At 43.0% G+C, this 16,890-nt stretch overlaps 1 protein-coding gene across 1 annotated transcript in view; it reads right to left on the reverse strand.

Moving 5' to 3' along the window:
* MC5R (melanocortin 5 receptor) overlaps positions 1 to 16,783 on the reverse strand; it is a 28,666-nt gene extending 11,883 nt beyond the window's left edge. The window contains exon 1 of the mRNA XM_019545440.1: positions 16,422 to 16,783. The gene's annotated coding sequence lies outside the window, so the exon portion shown is untranslated. The remainder of the gene's footprint in view (positions 1 to 16,421) is intronic.
* Between the last annotated feature and the right edge of the window lie 107 nt (positions 16,784 to 16,890).

The following is a 16,890-nucleotide window of genomic DNA, read 5'->3' on the forward strand; positions in this document are numbered from 1 at the left end:
AATACACCTAGTATAAATGACCCCACACTGACATTTTCTGAAAGTTCCTCAGGCCAGAAACTTACCTCTGTCACTATGAAAGTATTGCACAATCTACTTCTCTTTTCCCAAATGCACCACCCTGGAACAGAGCAGACTACATAGAGGAATCATTTCACCTGCCACAGAAATTAGCCACAAGCCTCTTTTATAAATGCCTATCACCCCTACATGACAGCACAGAACACAAAATAAAGACAGATATTTTACAAAAAAAATACAGTTGGAGTGATGAAAAGGCATAATACAGTTGCCCAAACTGAACTGTGTCCAGGAACACAGAAGCCAACACTCATGTTCCTGAAAGAGCATCAATCAATCTTTAGTGACAGTCATTTCTAAATCTCCTTCAAGAAACAGTAATTCCGGTACCTAATTGTTCCCTAAAACTGTATTGGAGCAATGGTTTGGTGTTGAGGAAAGAATGCCAGCTACAGAATCAACAGTGATGAATAACTGGGCATACTCAAAATTCAGAGTACAGGAACTGTAAAATAAAACTCTGTATTAATGACATTCCAAATCTTGCTTCTCTAAGTTTATCTCAGAGATTCTGGCAAAGGCAAATGTTATTGCACATAATTCATTTGTTATATAAAATGCTAATGCATATGATTCATTTTATCATAAAATGCAGATTATTTGTTGTATAATTCATCTTTTCAGTTCAGACTTGGATACTTGAATGTCAATGATTCTAGCTTTGTTCTAGGAACCACAAGTAGTTCCACTGTGTAATACATCTAAGGGCACATCCTCACAAAATATTTTCATCTCACTTTTTAGTTATCAGACCTGTTGGATAACAATAAGCACCTCTAAGACAACTGACTAAACTTGGCTTATCTAATTCAATTCAATAATTTAGAACATAGCAAACCCAAATAAGTATGTTACAAACATGTATAGTCAGATAGGGGAGATAGTATTAGTGGCAGCTATACTGTTGATGCCCCCAGTAAAGTAAGTGCCTGATCACTATTTCTATTTCCTTCCCAAGACTTCCATTCACTCCTATTTATACTTTCCTTTATACCTCTACCTATACAGGTGTACATCATCAGCAGTTACATAACTTTTCTCTTCCAAAGCACTATCCTGTATCATGAAATAGCTGTACATAAGCACATGGGTGTATGAATGACTTACCATAAGGTAAAAGCAGAAAGTGACCATGTATCATCTGCTCTACAGTAACTGCCTGTGTTCATGCTTTTATCCCATAGAGAAAACAGCTTTATCCCAGTGTTTATGAGCTTAATCTTCAAAGAAAAAAATAAAGTTAACAAAGTGTATAGCTTCTGCTTACCATAGGATAAGAACATGCACAGGGCAGTTACCATTTATGCCTGATGCATTAATTCCCACCTCTATTTAACTCATGGTCAGTGTCCATATGTCTACTGCTGTCAGCAGATCCAGTCACTGAATCCTCAGGTGCTGTAAACTTCTGGAGCCTCATCAGAGTTCAGGTATTGCTTTCCAGTCTTGTGATCTCTCAGCATACTCGAAGTCTAAAGATCCACCATCTAGCAACCCCCTGTGAGCACTGAAACTCACTGTCCAACTGCTTGTCCCTAGGGTCCAGATTCCACATATTTTCACCGTAGCTTAAACTGAATCACAGCAAAGGTATGCTAATTATTGACAGTCTGATCATTATAAAATGGTAGGATTATTATAGAATGGTAGGATTGGCCAGGACCTCAGAAGTTATCTAATGCAACATACTGCTCAGGGCAAGAGCATCCCTGACTAAACCATCCAGGTCAAATGTTTGTATAACCTACTCTTAAAAGCATCGAAGGATAAGGATTCTGCAACCTCTGGTGCTTAATCACCTCATAGTGAAAAGGTTATAATATCTAACACATCATAATACCCATATTCATAATATCCAACTGCATAAATTTCCCCTGGTGCAATTGGAAAACATTGCTCCTAGTCCTGTCCCCTGTGGCCCAGAGAATCCCCCATATAAAATGCCCTTCAGGTATCTGAAGACTTATTTTCCCACACCCCCCACCCCTATCCCATTACCACCACTGTTCCCCTCTCCAAACATAATAATCCTAGTTCTTTCAGTTTGTGCTCATTTCTGAATTGCCATACCCTCTGCAATGTCAACCAATTGGTGTCGTCTGCAAATTCACTAAGTGTGCATATAATCCTATCCTCCAAATCACTAATGAAGATACTAAACAACACCAAGCCCAGGACAGACTCCTGGGGAACCTCATTCCCAACTAGACAGCAAGTCTTTGATGGCTACTCACTGAGCACAATGAGCCAAGGAGTTGTATATCCATTGTACTGTACTTTTTGTCTAGTTTGAAATTCTTTAGCCTGCTAATGAGAAAGTTGTGGGAGTTAAAAGTTTAACATATGATCAGTGTAAGCAAACATATATAAGTAGGCTTTGTACAGGGTAACTCCAGTGCTCCTCATCTAGTTCATCCATTCCTTGTTCCCTGTGGGTCCATCTGTATTCAGGAAGGCAGGTGGCTGCCGGCTTGCCCAGCCTGATCTGGAAGTGGGGGGAGTAGGAGACACCCCCCCACACTCACCTTGCAGGCCTGGCCCAGTTCCCTTCAATACCCCAGCTGGGGGGATTCTGCAAGCCAGAAGAGGCTCAAATCCACCCTCCCCTACAACATACACTGCTGCTGGCTTCCCCCTCACCCTCCCTCCCTGCTGACAGCCCCAGGGGCACAAAAAAGTAACCCTAGGGAACACAAGTTCCCTAAGGCGCGCTAAAGAAAAGCACTTTCATCTGATACCTCATTTACGGATGGTTAATGTTTCATGCAATCAGCCACTTCAAAAGCATTCTACATCTGTGCATGTGTGTCACAGCATGGCTGTAGCTCAGTTTCATGATTGCATGAAAAATGTAACTTCTGTCTGTGCCCTAGGTGACCATGGATACCTGGTAGATGACTTGACTTTGTTGCCAAGGTAACCCCTCCTGGGACAATGCAATTGTGCATGGTGGAATCTAGCTGTTTTTTTGTATTTGAATATAGGGTCACCTTCACTTACTTTCTATTGTTAGGTCTGTGCTATCACTCTTTGAAGTTGCACCCCAATATGGAGGTATAAAGGACTCTTGAGAAAAGTAAATGACTGCACATTCAGAAAGAAGTTGGCAGCTTGGTAAAGTTTTCTATAAACCGTTAATAACCTCCTCTTTTAGGAGTGAGGATTTAGAGAAATCTGTCTACCACTTACAAAATGCTGAGTGAGGTTATTACATGCACCAGTTGCAATATTTACATGTGCAAATTCTTAATTGATCGTACAACATGGTAAGCAATGCAAATATGCATTTTGCACCTGAAATATTAGAGACTGGTCTGAGTTTAGCAGAATAAAAACTGTAATTGAATATTCTCCTTAATGATGTTCCTTACCTCTTCCCATCCTCTAGATTAACTTGCCTACACAAAGCAGCTGCATTCAATTTAATTCCTGAATAATGAAAAGTATAATGGCCATAACAAATGCAATTTAGACCATGAATTTGTAGTTTAATGTTGAATTTGTGTTAAACTCTTCCTCTTTCTTTTCTGGGCTTTCAAGTAGCACAGGCTTGCAATACACAGCATCCTTTTACATACCAGGTGTTCCTAAAAATTAATGTTTAAAGAAAAAATTCTCTCTCTGGAGCAGGAGCTAGTCATTCACAAACACTTTCCATAATGAAAATCTGGAAAGCCTGTGTGAGAAAATAATAGATATTGCCATGAAACTTAGAGATTTGGAAGAAGGAAAGAGGCCAGCTGCTATATCGGAATACAGAAAATTGTTTTTTGCATTCAGGTTAAAACACATTCATTAATACTATTGAGATCAAGTTGATTTTCATCGAGTCAATAAATATTATGTCCTTGAATTCAGTAGATGCAGCATCAGACCATAGTTTTATAACATACGGAAATTATGTGGTTCATACAAGAGGCCCCAGATGCCAAGGCATTTAAAGTTTCAAGCAGCATTAATACTTATCCAAAAGCAGGCATTATGTGCTGTACTGTACTTAGTGCCTAAATTGGTATTAAGTGTGGTTGAGAACCTGAAAATAAGTTCTTGTGATGGTTTTTTGAGCCAAGAGTACCAAAATGTGACTGGGCTGAGGGGGACAGGCTCTTTTCAGTTTTGTTTGCACAGCAAAATGCCTGGAGTCCACCTGAAACATCCTGAATATCATTCTGTAAACCCCGAATACCATCATCCTACAACACATTTGTAGGATATGTTCCAACATTTGGCCTGTGAGGCAGAGCTACTACAGCTGCTATTTGGATGGTAGATTGCCATAACAATCACCAACAAGAAATAGTGCTGGTGATTCTTCCCAGGAGACGAGATTACTATGCCAGAAGATGCTATGTCTTTGGCCCGATCTGTGGGCCAGAGATCTCATTAGAGCTGATGGCCATGGTAGCCACTCTTAATCTGAATTAAATCAATTATGTTTATTTATAGAATAAAACAGCTGAAACAGCAGATGTCACTGCCCAAAGAATTGCCCTGTTGCAACCACTGAGCAGAGTCTGGGGGGTTTCTTTGAGAAGCTATTGAAAATGCAGGGAACAAGGGATTTATTAGTGGCGGTCAAATGCAAAAAGCAGAAAAAGTCATGGGAGAAGTCAGTGGTATACGCCCTGAGCATAGCCCTGAGATAGAGTCAAGATAAAAAATGGTTGGATAAACTAGATTCATGGGGTGTCAGCTTCTCGCAAGCCTTCCCCTTCACTCCTTCCTTCTCCTTAGTTTAATGAGGTGTCTGCTTCTAATTAAGTTCCCCATTTCTCTCTCCCTTCCTGAAAGACAGTACCAGCCCCAGGTGGGCTGCCAGAAATATAATGAGCAAGGAGTTTCAAGGCTTTGCACATTGCACCTGGAAGATAAGTAACATATTTCAGGAAAATAGGGAGTTTGTTTAAAGGAAGCAATGGGGGCAACTAATTGGTAGAAGTATACCTGCATGAGTATCTGCATAGTAACTGGTGATTTTCTTATGTAATCATTACAATCTGATCAGTTTCTATAGTTATTCAGTGTATAAGAAAAGGACAAAAGATGTAACTGTTCTATCACACTTCAGTCATGTAACCCCTACCCACTTCCCATCTACCAGCTGGTCTAATCAGCTGGCTGTCCATGATCAAAGACTCTCTAGTTATATTCACCCATGTAATTTCTTTAAGCTTAGTAAGTACTATGTGCAGTAAACTAGGAACAAAAGCAAATGGTACAGGATGGGGCCCAGCCAGCCTAGCTATTAGCAACAAGAATTTTTTCTGATGGCTATAAAGATGGACTTGGTGTTGTGAGCAAGAAAACTGCTTCCTGTTGCTTTTACTATATTTAGGGAAGTGCAGTTTTGTAAATAATCACAATTGTACCAAGGAAAGGTTTGACTCTATCATTAATATATCCATATAATAGAAACAACCCAAAGGCCCTGACACCAGCTAACTGCTTGAATCAAGAGGGCACCCCAGCATAATATTAGGGATCTCAGAGGTGCTGAGAAAAGCCTTCATTCAGAGTTTTAAAAGCTATGGTCCTGATGTTAACATGCAGTTACACTTATAATTGGAGTAGGTAGTGATGGGTGTGGGCCACCTGTCACTATTGGTTGAATCCCTCCTCTGAACCCTTTCCAAGTTATCCACATCCCTCTTGAAGTGCGGCGCCCAGAACAGTACACCCCACTGCACATCCTTAACTACACAAAGTGGGAAGAGCCGTACCAAAACAAGGCCCTATACTGGCCTATTGGCCTCCAATAACAAATCTCATAACTTTTTTTTGCAAACTACAGGTATGTACACACATACTAGGTTGCCTCCATAAGGTCACCTCAAGCCACGTCAGAGTATATAGACGTATAGCTCCTTGGCATGGTGGCAGTTATCATGGGTGCCTCCACACATGCAAGCACATGCACTTGCAGCAGCTCAAATAAAAGCAGTGCAAATTTGAGCTGGGGCTTGTCCCCAGCAGTATAAAAAGCTGCCCTGTCCTGACCCCAGCAGTACAAAAAGCTGCCCTAGCAAGTAGCTCAGGGCTTTTGCTCTCAGAAGCTTCTGGGGCCCAGCCAATTGGTACTTGGGGACACTGCCCCTTGTGCCAGCTGGACTGCTGAAGCAGCCATACAGTTGCCTGCACCATTTACCCACTGCAGCAGTCTGGCAGTGGGGGCTGCTTCCTGGCTGTGACCTGCTGCGCACCTGCCAGACCCGGATGAGGCATCTGCCCCTCTGGGCCAGCTGCCAGTGGGATGCGGCTGCAGAGTTGGCCTTTGTGATGCACTACTGCCATGTGTACCCCCTGCCCAGCCATCTGGGCAGCTATCTCCTAAAAGATGTTCCAGGTGTGGTGGCCTGCTTTGAACTGTCAAGGCATGGCCTTCTGGCCCCAGTTGGCCAGCCCCCTGGGGCTGCTGGGCTGTCACCCTGCCCCATGCTCTGTGGGAGGTGGGGGGCAGTGATGGCAGCTGGAACTGCAGGTAAGTGCCAGAGGAGGGTTGCAGGGTGGGGAGCGTTCTCTGGGATGCTGGGGTGGAGGGGGCAGGAATCAGGGGGGCAAGGGGAGTGGGCAGGGGTGGGGGGTGCACCACCCCCATGGTCCTCTCCCCCCTTCTTGAGCCCCTCAACCCCTTACTTACCTCAGTGGAGCCTAGGTCCAGCTCCCTGTGGCTGGCACACTGCAGCATGCTTCAGCACCAGGGTGAGGGCTAACCATAGAGACACTCTGGCAGCCCTGCCCTGTGCCCTGCCCCACTTTTTTTCTCTGCAGGGTTTTTTGACCCCTGAATATCCAGGGGTCTAATTTTGTCCCCACACTGCAAATTTGCAGCCCTGGGAATATTTTCTTGTTCCTGCACATGCCTCTTGCAGCATCTCAGAGGGGTTTGAGATGCTGCAAGAGGCACATACGGGCTCATCTGGACACAACCCTTGTGATCTATGTCAACTTAACTAATGCAACCTCACCTTGGAGGTGTACTATGTTGCACTGCATTTAAGTGGACTCTTCTCCATATGTGTGTGTACACTCTTACAGATAAGTTGACTTTAAAACGTTAAGGCAGCTTAGCTGTCATAAAGTTAGTATATGTGTACACACCCTGTGGCATCAATGTCCCAGACAAATTACAATTTGAATAATTATCCATTTCTGAAGTCCTGTAGCAGTTTTACACAAACTGAAATATTGCTTTATGCTCTTAAACAACAGATGTGTTCAACCCAAGAGTCAGGTGTACTGAAATGCTGGCTGAAGTCCTTGCTAGTTTGTCAGGTACTGTGGATCATTCAGAATGAGTACTACAAACCAAACTTGAAGAGCTTTTATTTAATATTTGTTTTTTAAACTTGAAATCCCAGAGTGACTCATGCCAGCAAGAAACCTTCAGAGAAGTATGTTCAGTTAAATCTGGCATTCTCTCCAAAAGCTGTTTTAAGACCAAGAATTATATTCAATCCACCAAAGAATTCTCTATTGAACTTATATAATAGACTCTCACAAGATATAGGGAAGTAGAATAAGAAACTGTCTAGAATAGAATAAGGAACTGCGGCTTCTGACAGACATTCATTTTAAGGTGTGATGAAATCTAATCCATTGTGATCCTAATAATTGTGCCTTCAGCTATGCTACATATGCACAGCAGGATGTGTGATTTTGGGGTAAAGGATTAGATTCTAATTGTTTCTTACTTGCCCATGCAGGGGGAGCCCAGAATCATGATCATGGTATTGTGAAGCTTTGAAGGCAGGCTTGTCAGTATTATCAGACAGAAGAAAGCTGTCATTTGCTGGAAAGCAAGGCCTTCAGAATTGAAGAGGTATTCAAGTGAGCATCCCAATATTCTCAAAATGTGTCAGGGAGCCCCATGAACACAGGTCACATCTAAATCAAAATTTTACCATGCCCAGTGCCTCCAAATATGCCACACTGCTTGCTCCATACAGGCTGCCTCCTCAACTTGAAGCAGTTATCTTCATGTGACCATAATACCAGCTAGCGACTACTACTGAATAAAAGATTGCCATTTAGTCAGTCTCCATGACAATTTGCACAACTACAGAACCACACAAACATAATTACACTACTTCTGGTTCATGAAGCAGCCCACACTCAATAGCATATTGTGCTTAAGGATGCAGCTATTGGAAAGGCTTGTCACGTAGATATGGCCACAGACAGAATTCTAACATCTGACTAGTTTTGGCATTCACTTTGCGTTAAAGGAAGGGGAAGCACTAAATGACAAACTTATGGATAAGATAACAAGAAGCTGTAAGCTTGTAATGCTTTTTCATCTGTTTCTGCATTGTCTCACATTCAGAATTGCAAAAATTCATAGATTCTTAGAAATTAGGGGCTAGAAGGGACCACATGAGATCATCAGGTCCAGCCCCTGTACTCTTGGCAGGAAAGAAAAGACTACTGGGGTCAGATGATCCCAGCAAATTGCACATCCAGTCGTCTTTTGAAGATCTGCAGGGTAGGTGACTGTACCACATCTGGGCGGAGTGTGTTCCAGACTCTGGACACGTGAACCATAAAGAAGTTTTTCCTTAAGTCCAATATGAACCAATTTTCTATGAGTTTAGGTCCATTATTCCTTGTCTTCCCCTGGAGTGCCTTGGTGAACAGATGCTCTCCCAGCACCTGATGTTCGCCTCTTATATACTTACAGGTGCCCCCAAGTCCCCAGTAAGTCTTCTCCAGGCTGAACAGTCCCATGTCCTTCAGTCTCTCCTCATATGTCCTTCAGACCTTTAATCATATGTATGGCCCTCCTTTGGACTCTTTGAAGCTTCTCCACCTCCTTCTTGAACTGCAGCACCCAGAACTGGACATAGTACTCCAGCTGCAGCCTCACCAATGCTGAGTAGAGTGGGAGGATGACATCCTTAGTCTTGTTTGAGATGCATCAGTTGATGCATGCCAGTGTATTGTTCGCTCTGCTGGCTACAGCATCTCACTGGTAGCTAATGTTCATTTTGTGGTCGAAATGAAAAATGTGTTACATGATTGGAAAGCGCTGTTGCAGTGTAGCAGAGTTCCTCTCCAGAGATGGCCGTGAAGCACCTGGAGTCCTTGCAGCCCTCACTTTGTAGGCAATCACCCCTTTAGCCACCCACCATGTCTTGATGTTTTTCACTTTTTATATGAGGGAGGCTGCTCCAGGGCTTCCCAGATTGTTTTTCTCAAATGACCACCAGGTGCTCAAGCTCATTGCCTTATGGGCTAACTGCATGGCTCCGTTCCTCCTCTACACCATGCCCCATGCCTCACAGATGGCATCCTCATTGATGTTTTCTTTCACTTAGCCCCTCCTCTGGGGTTCCCAGACTTTCACTGGTCCCACAATTCTCACCCCCTCAGTCTGGGCTCTGGATCCCTCCTCCTTGGGCCCCTAGGATCATTAGCTCCTACCCAAACCTCCAGACTGCTTCAGCTGTCCTCTCTGTGGTGGTGCTCCACAGTTGCAGGTCTTCTGCTAAGATGGTGTTCTCTCAGCTCACTCAATTTCTCAGGTCCTGAGCTTATACTTTCTCTAAACCCAGCCCTCCTTCTGAGTCAGGTGACTCCATCAGGCTGAATCTCACCTGCCAGCTCCCTGGGTCAGCTGACTCCCAATTACCTTGGCCCCACCTGTCCACAGCTTCCCAGGCTGCCTGACCTCTTAATGTGGCAGGCACCCCAAGTCCCCTGCCACAAAGTGTTATACATTTCAGGCCATTTTGATATGGTGACCATTGTAATTCTAACAGAAAATAATTTTCTCAATGGAAAAATATCCAAACACTGTTGAGTTGGGTGAAACTGAAATATCTCACTCTGTCCTTTAATTATAACTATATTTTAAACAAATAAGGGTATATTATGTGGCTCTCAGCAAGCGTATCTTTGATCTAAGTTAAAATAATACAAGTCATCCGTGTAAGAAAGGGCTGTCTACAAATGCAGGGACCACAGACATGGAGCATTTCAGAAGTGGACAAAAAGTATTTAAAAAGGGGAGATAAAAAAGAGGATCTCTTTTCATCTTGTGTAACCACAAGACAGCCAATAGATAAAGCTATCTTTGGCAAAGGGGGTGGCTTGGAAAGCAGACTTGAAACCATGAGGAAGGCAATTCCATTGTATCATTTGGTCCTCCTTTGTTCAAGGAAACAAGACTTTGGGCATTCTTTGTAAATAAGCAGGTTTACATCAAAGAAATACCTGACTCGCATCAATCGCTCTTCCCTATGAAAACAACTCCCAAAACTTTAAGTATTTACTGGATTCTGTTCCATTTCCAAAGGAAAAGTAGAAATTTCAAAATTTTGAAAAATTGAAGCTAGCTGTTTCTAAACCTTAGAAAGAAAATTCTGCTAGGAAACCGCAGCTCCAAGATTCCTGGTTCAGCAGTGAAGAGCCTGTAAGCCCTTGTTTTCCTTCAACTTCATCCCCAAGAAACTAGGTGGGTAAGCTTGCAGGGAATCAAGCCCAGAAACCACCTGACCATGTTCTTTTGGAAGAATTTTTCAGATATCCATGTAATATTTCACTTTGAATAAACTGACATTTCCTGGTGGGAAAATGTTCCACCAGAAAATTGCCGACAGGCTGTGACACAATCCTCTTTACCTAGAAAGTAAATGGCCTGCAGGTGCCATTTCTAGGGAACAAAAAGCAAGTCCCCGTTCTAACTCTGTTAAGTCAGTGACTTCTCTCTGCCATCTGCTAACAAAGATAGGAATCCTCTGTTATCTGTAATGGGAGCTTTTGAGAGGGCTTTGTTGATTTAGCAGAATTCAAAGGGATGTCAGCACTTGATGCGCTAGCGTAAGAGTTTACCTGAATAAAGATGGTTGCCTAAATTTGAGCATAAATCCCTACCTGCCATATATCGCTATCCAAGATATTGATTGATAGGTATTTGTGTATAATGTGAGATATGTGTCTATATATATCCATGTATCTTAAATTACAGTTAAACTATACAACTATCAGGAAACAAAGTTAATATGGAGCATCAAGACAGAACAGCAATCTGATAACACATCCATTCTAGGTAGCTGAGTAATATTCATAAAGCAGCACTTTAATACTAGTATTGCAGTTCTAGTCATTTCCTTTAAGTGTATTTTCTGATGCTTACAGCATCACTAGTGTCATTTATTTTAAATTACATGATACAGACTGAACTTTCTGTTAGCGTAACTCCACTAATGTCAAAAGAGTTACACTAAAACATGTGTTTTTCACCTACTACCTAATTTGCAATCTTCCCAGCAAATTAGAGAGTATGAATGATTAATTAGAAACTCCGAAAGAAACAGCAATGAAGGAACATTCAGTGAATTACTGTATGATCAACCCATAAGCATGTTTATATCTTTTATTAAACAGAAGGAGATGGAGCAAATAACTCCAAAATTGCCAACCAATTAAAACAGAAGAAAAATATTAAATCATGCATATTCCAATAAGTATAACAGAGTGATGCAGGCACACTTAAAGAATGGTAAAAAAAAGCAGATTCTTGATTTCTAGAAAGTGAAAAAAAACTAATGTACAAAACACCTGAAAAGTAAGGGTATTTCAAAAGTACATTTCAGCAAATCAGAAAGTAGAGAGTTAATGCATACCCACACAGTCTTCCTCCATTCTAACTCTGAACCTGAATCTGTCAATGGCCACCGTGAATTATCTATATAACCTCTAGCTGTATCATTGTGTTAGAGCAGAGGTATCAAAGATACAGCCTGTGGGCTAGATCTTGCCTGTGGAATCTAATCATCCAGTCCATGGTGCTGCTTATGAGTCTCATATCAGCCCCATGCACCACATGCACGGGGTCAATCTGGGGTGCACACTGCATGTGGCACTTGGGGCCAGTCCAGGGTGTGCACTGTATGTAGTGCATGGGGCTGGTCTGGGGCGTGCACCGTATGCAGTGGTCATGCTGGGCAGGCTGTGGGAGCTGGGTCTAGTATGCAGGGCCAGTGTATGGGCCCAATCTAACCCATGGACCAGCCCTGAAACCCTCATTTAATCTCAATGTTAGAGGTAGGGGTACTGAATGAAAGAGGGATGAGATAGAGCAGTTCATCAGAGCTGTGATGGTAAATTGAGATTAAGCGTGTACCTGGTCTTGTGGGTGAGTCTGAGCCCTGCTCCCTGACCCTAATGTATATGTGATTGAAGGAAGGGGATGCAGATGTATCTTAAGGATTGAGTGTGCCATGCTGTCAGCACTGTGCCCCTATGTTGCATCAGTAGCAGGGCACAGAAGGTCTTCAATGCAGAATATCAGTTGTGAGGTTCAATATAAGAATGGCCTGTTAGTTTAATCATTTAGGTGAAAGTATAGCATAAAATAGCATCCTGTGTATGTGGCTGAAGAGTTTGTAAAAGAGGGTGAGTTGTTGTAACACAGAAAGCTGACGTTTGTTTCTGGTAAGTAGGTTCAGTGTTTAAGTCCCTTCACAGCTGTACTTCCCACATCAATTCCTTCTAATCTCCCCTGATCTGAGGACAGCAAAAGGCTCCAGAGAGAAATGGTATTTCAGAAAGTAAATGGTATTTCACTTACTTTACTTTATGAACTTTATGAAACGTTTTTTCGATTTTACTTTCAACTCCTCACCTTACCTCACCTCACATAAATACAGATCTCCCATAGACATGCATCCATCTCTCAACTCATCTATCTTTCAGCTTCCCTTTCCTACCAGCAAGCATCGACATTTGTAATTAACTTTCTGTTCAAAGACTATTTGAGTACCTTCGGAATTATGTGCTCCACTTGGATTACATTCCCCCAAAATAAAATACTAATTTTAAAAGTTGCCAAAAAATAGATTTTAGCAAAAATTCCTACTCTTTCTGAAATGTCTATCAAGGATAGGGTTTGCACATACAGATCAGAATTCTATTTCATCTAATGGTCAGCATAAGTACAACTTGAAACTAATTCTAAGTTATGCATCTATGGTATAGGAGAGTTATGTGACCCCTTCTGAGCACATAAACAGGAATGTGATCATCTTCCAGAGACATGCAGACATCTTCCTATTCATGTACACAATGGGGGAAATTACATGTCCAAAATTGGTAATAAAATCACTCTTGCACAATAGGGGTGCATCCCCACAAACAGGAATATGCATTCCCTGGGGACAACTAGCATCAATATATATTTGTGCTACCGCTAGTTGTCCCCAGGGAATGCCCCTGCACATGCACTCTGGCATGCAGTAGGCCCTCCAAAGGCTTGTGATGGCAGTCCAGGCACGTGGAGCCTGGCCAGTAGCTGGAGCATGGCTCTGGCTGGCCAGGCTCCAGTTTCAAGTGGCACATCCTGCTGCCTCATGAGCCACCCTGCTTTTTTTTGGCACGGGTTTTTTTGACACTGTGATCTCCCAGTGTCAAAAAACTCCAGCATGCTGGAAATTAACAGAGTGGCAAATGTCTGCATGTGTAGTAAGTAAGGTTTGTGGCACCACAAACAGGTCTGCGGTGCTGCAAACCTCATGTGTGTGCTCATCTGGATGCGCCCTATTTGGGTAGCTCGGAGTTAGTCTCGAGCTGCATTTTGTCTGTTTGCTAAGTGAAACAGAAATCAGGAGAAGACACATTTAGTATTTAAAGCAAATATCCTTAAGCCCTACCACATCATGTGAATACTGCTTGGCTATAAACCTGTCTTGGCTGAACTTCCTATACATAAATACTGCTATCTGTTCAATGTACAACCATTTACCGTGGATTAATCTAGAGAACCTAACATTTTCTTTAAAAATAGTTTCAGTGTTCCTTCTCCAAAAGAGGCAGGGGGTGCCATGCCTTAACTGGGAAAATCATTTAACAGCAGTTGAGAGATATCTGGTCATGGTTTAAGCTCCAGATGGATACAAAAATGTTGGTAGACCTTGTGAACTTGACAAATATTGTTTATCCCTACAACCTTTGTCGGCATGACTTTAAATTTGGGTCCTTAGCCTATACCATCACAAGATATATCAAATTTCAAGGCACTCTAAATAGGCAGGTTTTAGAGTACTTTGAGGGATAAATAACTAGGAACCATGGGTGTTTGAAGCAGCACCTGGACCGATTCAACTCTTCCCTGAGCCCGCTGGCAGACCACACAGCCACCGTGGAGGGAAGGACCAGGGTCCCTCTCAGCTCAGGGGTTGCTCAGACCACTGGCAGCTTACCCCCTGGCCATGGGCAGGCTCCACCAAAAAAAAGGGGGGGGGATTGGGCCTCTCGCTGCCTTCAGCTGTCACCTACTAAAGGCAGAAGTGGTGAGGGACCTGATCCTTTTTTTTTTTTTTGCAGAGCCTGCACACCTCTCCTGCATCCAGGGGGTGAGCTGCCAGCGGGCTGAGCAGCCCCTGAGCCGCAGGAAGCCCCAATCCACCCCCTTGCAGCAGAAGCACCTCCTGGGCCAGCCAGGCCCATGGGGCTAGTGGGCAGATGTTGCCGCAGCTTGGAGGCAGCACCCACCAGATCCAACTCTTCCCTGAGCCCACCCAGGGAGCAGTGGCCTGTGAACTATCCCTGCCACCTTCCCACCATCTGGGACTGACCGAGAATGAGCAGGCTTGTTTCTGGGACAATGTGAGAAGGCAGCAGGAGGGTGCCTAGGTGTGCTGGTGGCTGGAGAAAGCAGGGGGGATGGTGCATGGGGTGCTGGAAGCCCAGGTGAAAACATTGAATCAGGCACCTCCGATCTGGGGCAGCACCTGCCAGCTAGCAGCCTGCCCAGGCTACCCCACGGGGCACCACTGGACTGGAGGGAAGGACCAGGGCCCTCTGCAACTCAGGGACTGCTTGGCCCTCCAGCAGTTCACCCCCTGGCCACGGGAGATGCAGGCAGGCTCCATGAAAAAAACAGATCAGGTCTCATGCTGCTTCTGCCTTCAGCCCGCCTCTCCCACAGCCAGGGGGCAAACTGTCAGATTAAAGACTGCAATGTTACAAGTAGCTACACTGCAAACTAAACATGGGGATGTGGCTTAGTTTGCAACGTAACAAACTCATTTAAGTCGTAAAAAACCCCATTCATGTAAAAAGTGATGCAATTAAATTGCAAAAACATGTACAAGCACCCCATAACTGCAGCTGGACTGGAGCACTGTCTTAATGCTTTATGAGATGTGAACAAGAGAGAATCAGTTACCACAAAAAGGAAGTCAAGTTAATTTTGCATTCCTAACTAATGATATTGCATTCAGTACTAAGGATGAAAATGAGCCATTATTAATACTGATAACATTAATAATGAGAAAATGGAAATGCAGTGAAGCCACACTTTTCTCTATGCTGACAAAAGCAATTCCATACCTAGCAGACAGTCAAAACTAGAACTAGGAGGTCTATTGCTATAAAAGTTATGAATCAATTATATATATTAATTTAGAACACAAAGCACTATTAAAGATGAACTGTTAAAGCAACAGGGTAAATGAACCTGTTAATAGAAATTCTATCTTTTCTTCTTCACTGGAGACTATGATGACAGTTGTAAAGCTGCCAGCAATAACATTTCCCTTTTAGATAATGCTTTTGGTGTTACAGTCTTGTAAAAGTCATAAAAGATGACAATCCCGGAGACGTGATCCAGTGACAGTGTTACTTCTTTATTCAGAGCTCAGGACTGGACAGTAGCAAACAGTATAAAGCTACCTAAGAATGTGCCTCAACCTTATTTATTCTTGTCTGCTTAAAGTACCAAATCCATTTACAGAACATAGATATCGAAACAGTTTTAATATATTAGCAGAAGATGTGCTTTAGCTTTGAACAACTTGTTTAACTAAGACAGGAGCCAGTTAGAAAATACAGGGAAAAAATGATACTCACCAAATTAGCCTCCAGAACTAGAGCACCAGAACTATGACTTATAACTGCCAATTCCAGCTTCTCCCATTCTTAGCCCAACTACTATTTTTAACATCTGCTGGGTAGGCTATATCACCTTAGTTGTCCCTGCTTTGTTCACAACAGCATTTCTCATGGATGCCAAAGACCCCAATGACCCTCTAAAAAATTCAGCCTCTGACAGCTAACCATACAGGGTCCCACATCTTCTGAATCATTCTTTGAAATGTCTCATCAGATGCTGCCATGCACTTCCAGTGATAAGCCAGTTCATATAGTTTGCTGTTGTTTTCAGATATGGCTGGAGTTCCAAATACTACTTTCTACCCCACCCTTCCTTATCTGTTTGTTACAGACTGTTAGTCACTCTCGCAAATCTTCTTTGTCTATGTACTTGTTGGAATCTGAATGCAATTCTCACGTTAATGGTACCAAGGTGTCAATCTCAGGACGAGTCCCAATGGAGTACTCACATGATTATCCATGAAGAGACTTGAGTTCAAGCCTGAAGTGCATGTGGACTTAACCATGAAGGGTGCTGGCAACTGCATTCTGTATCCCCCATGCATTGACTTTATATTCAGGTGCTTCACACAGCATACTATATTTTCTTGCATATAACATGCCCCTTTTCCTCCAAAATCAGTTCCCCATAATGGGGATGCATGTATTTAGTAAGGAAGCTGATTTTCTGTCCAGGATAGAAGCACTCTCCTTTCATTCCTACTTGTAACAGAGAGCTTAGGACTCTCTGTTCTTTTAAGGAAGAAGCCTAGCAAGGGAGCATTGCAGGCTAGGCAGGGTGCAGCAGCAGAAGGTTGCTGGGAAAACAGGCCAATTAGGCCAATTGCCAGGCAGCTGTAGGCAGCTCAGAGGCAGTCATAGTTTCATAGTTTCATAGTTTGTAGGGTCGGAAGGGACCTGAGCAGATCATCTAGTCCG

Source organism: Crocodylus porosus, unplaced genomic scaffold (genome assembly GCF_001723895.1).
Source record: "Crocodylus porosus isolate Cpor-Errol unplaced genomic scaffold, CroPor_comp1, whole genome shotgun sequence".
Classification (NCBI taxonomy): Eukaryota; Metazoa; Chordata; order Crocodylia; family Crocodylidae; genus Crocodylus; species Crocodylus porosus.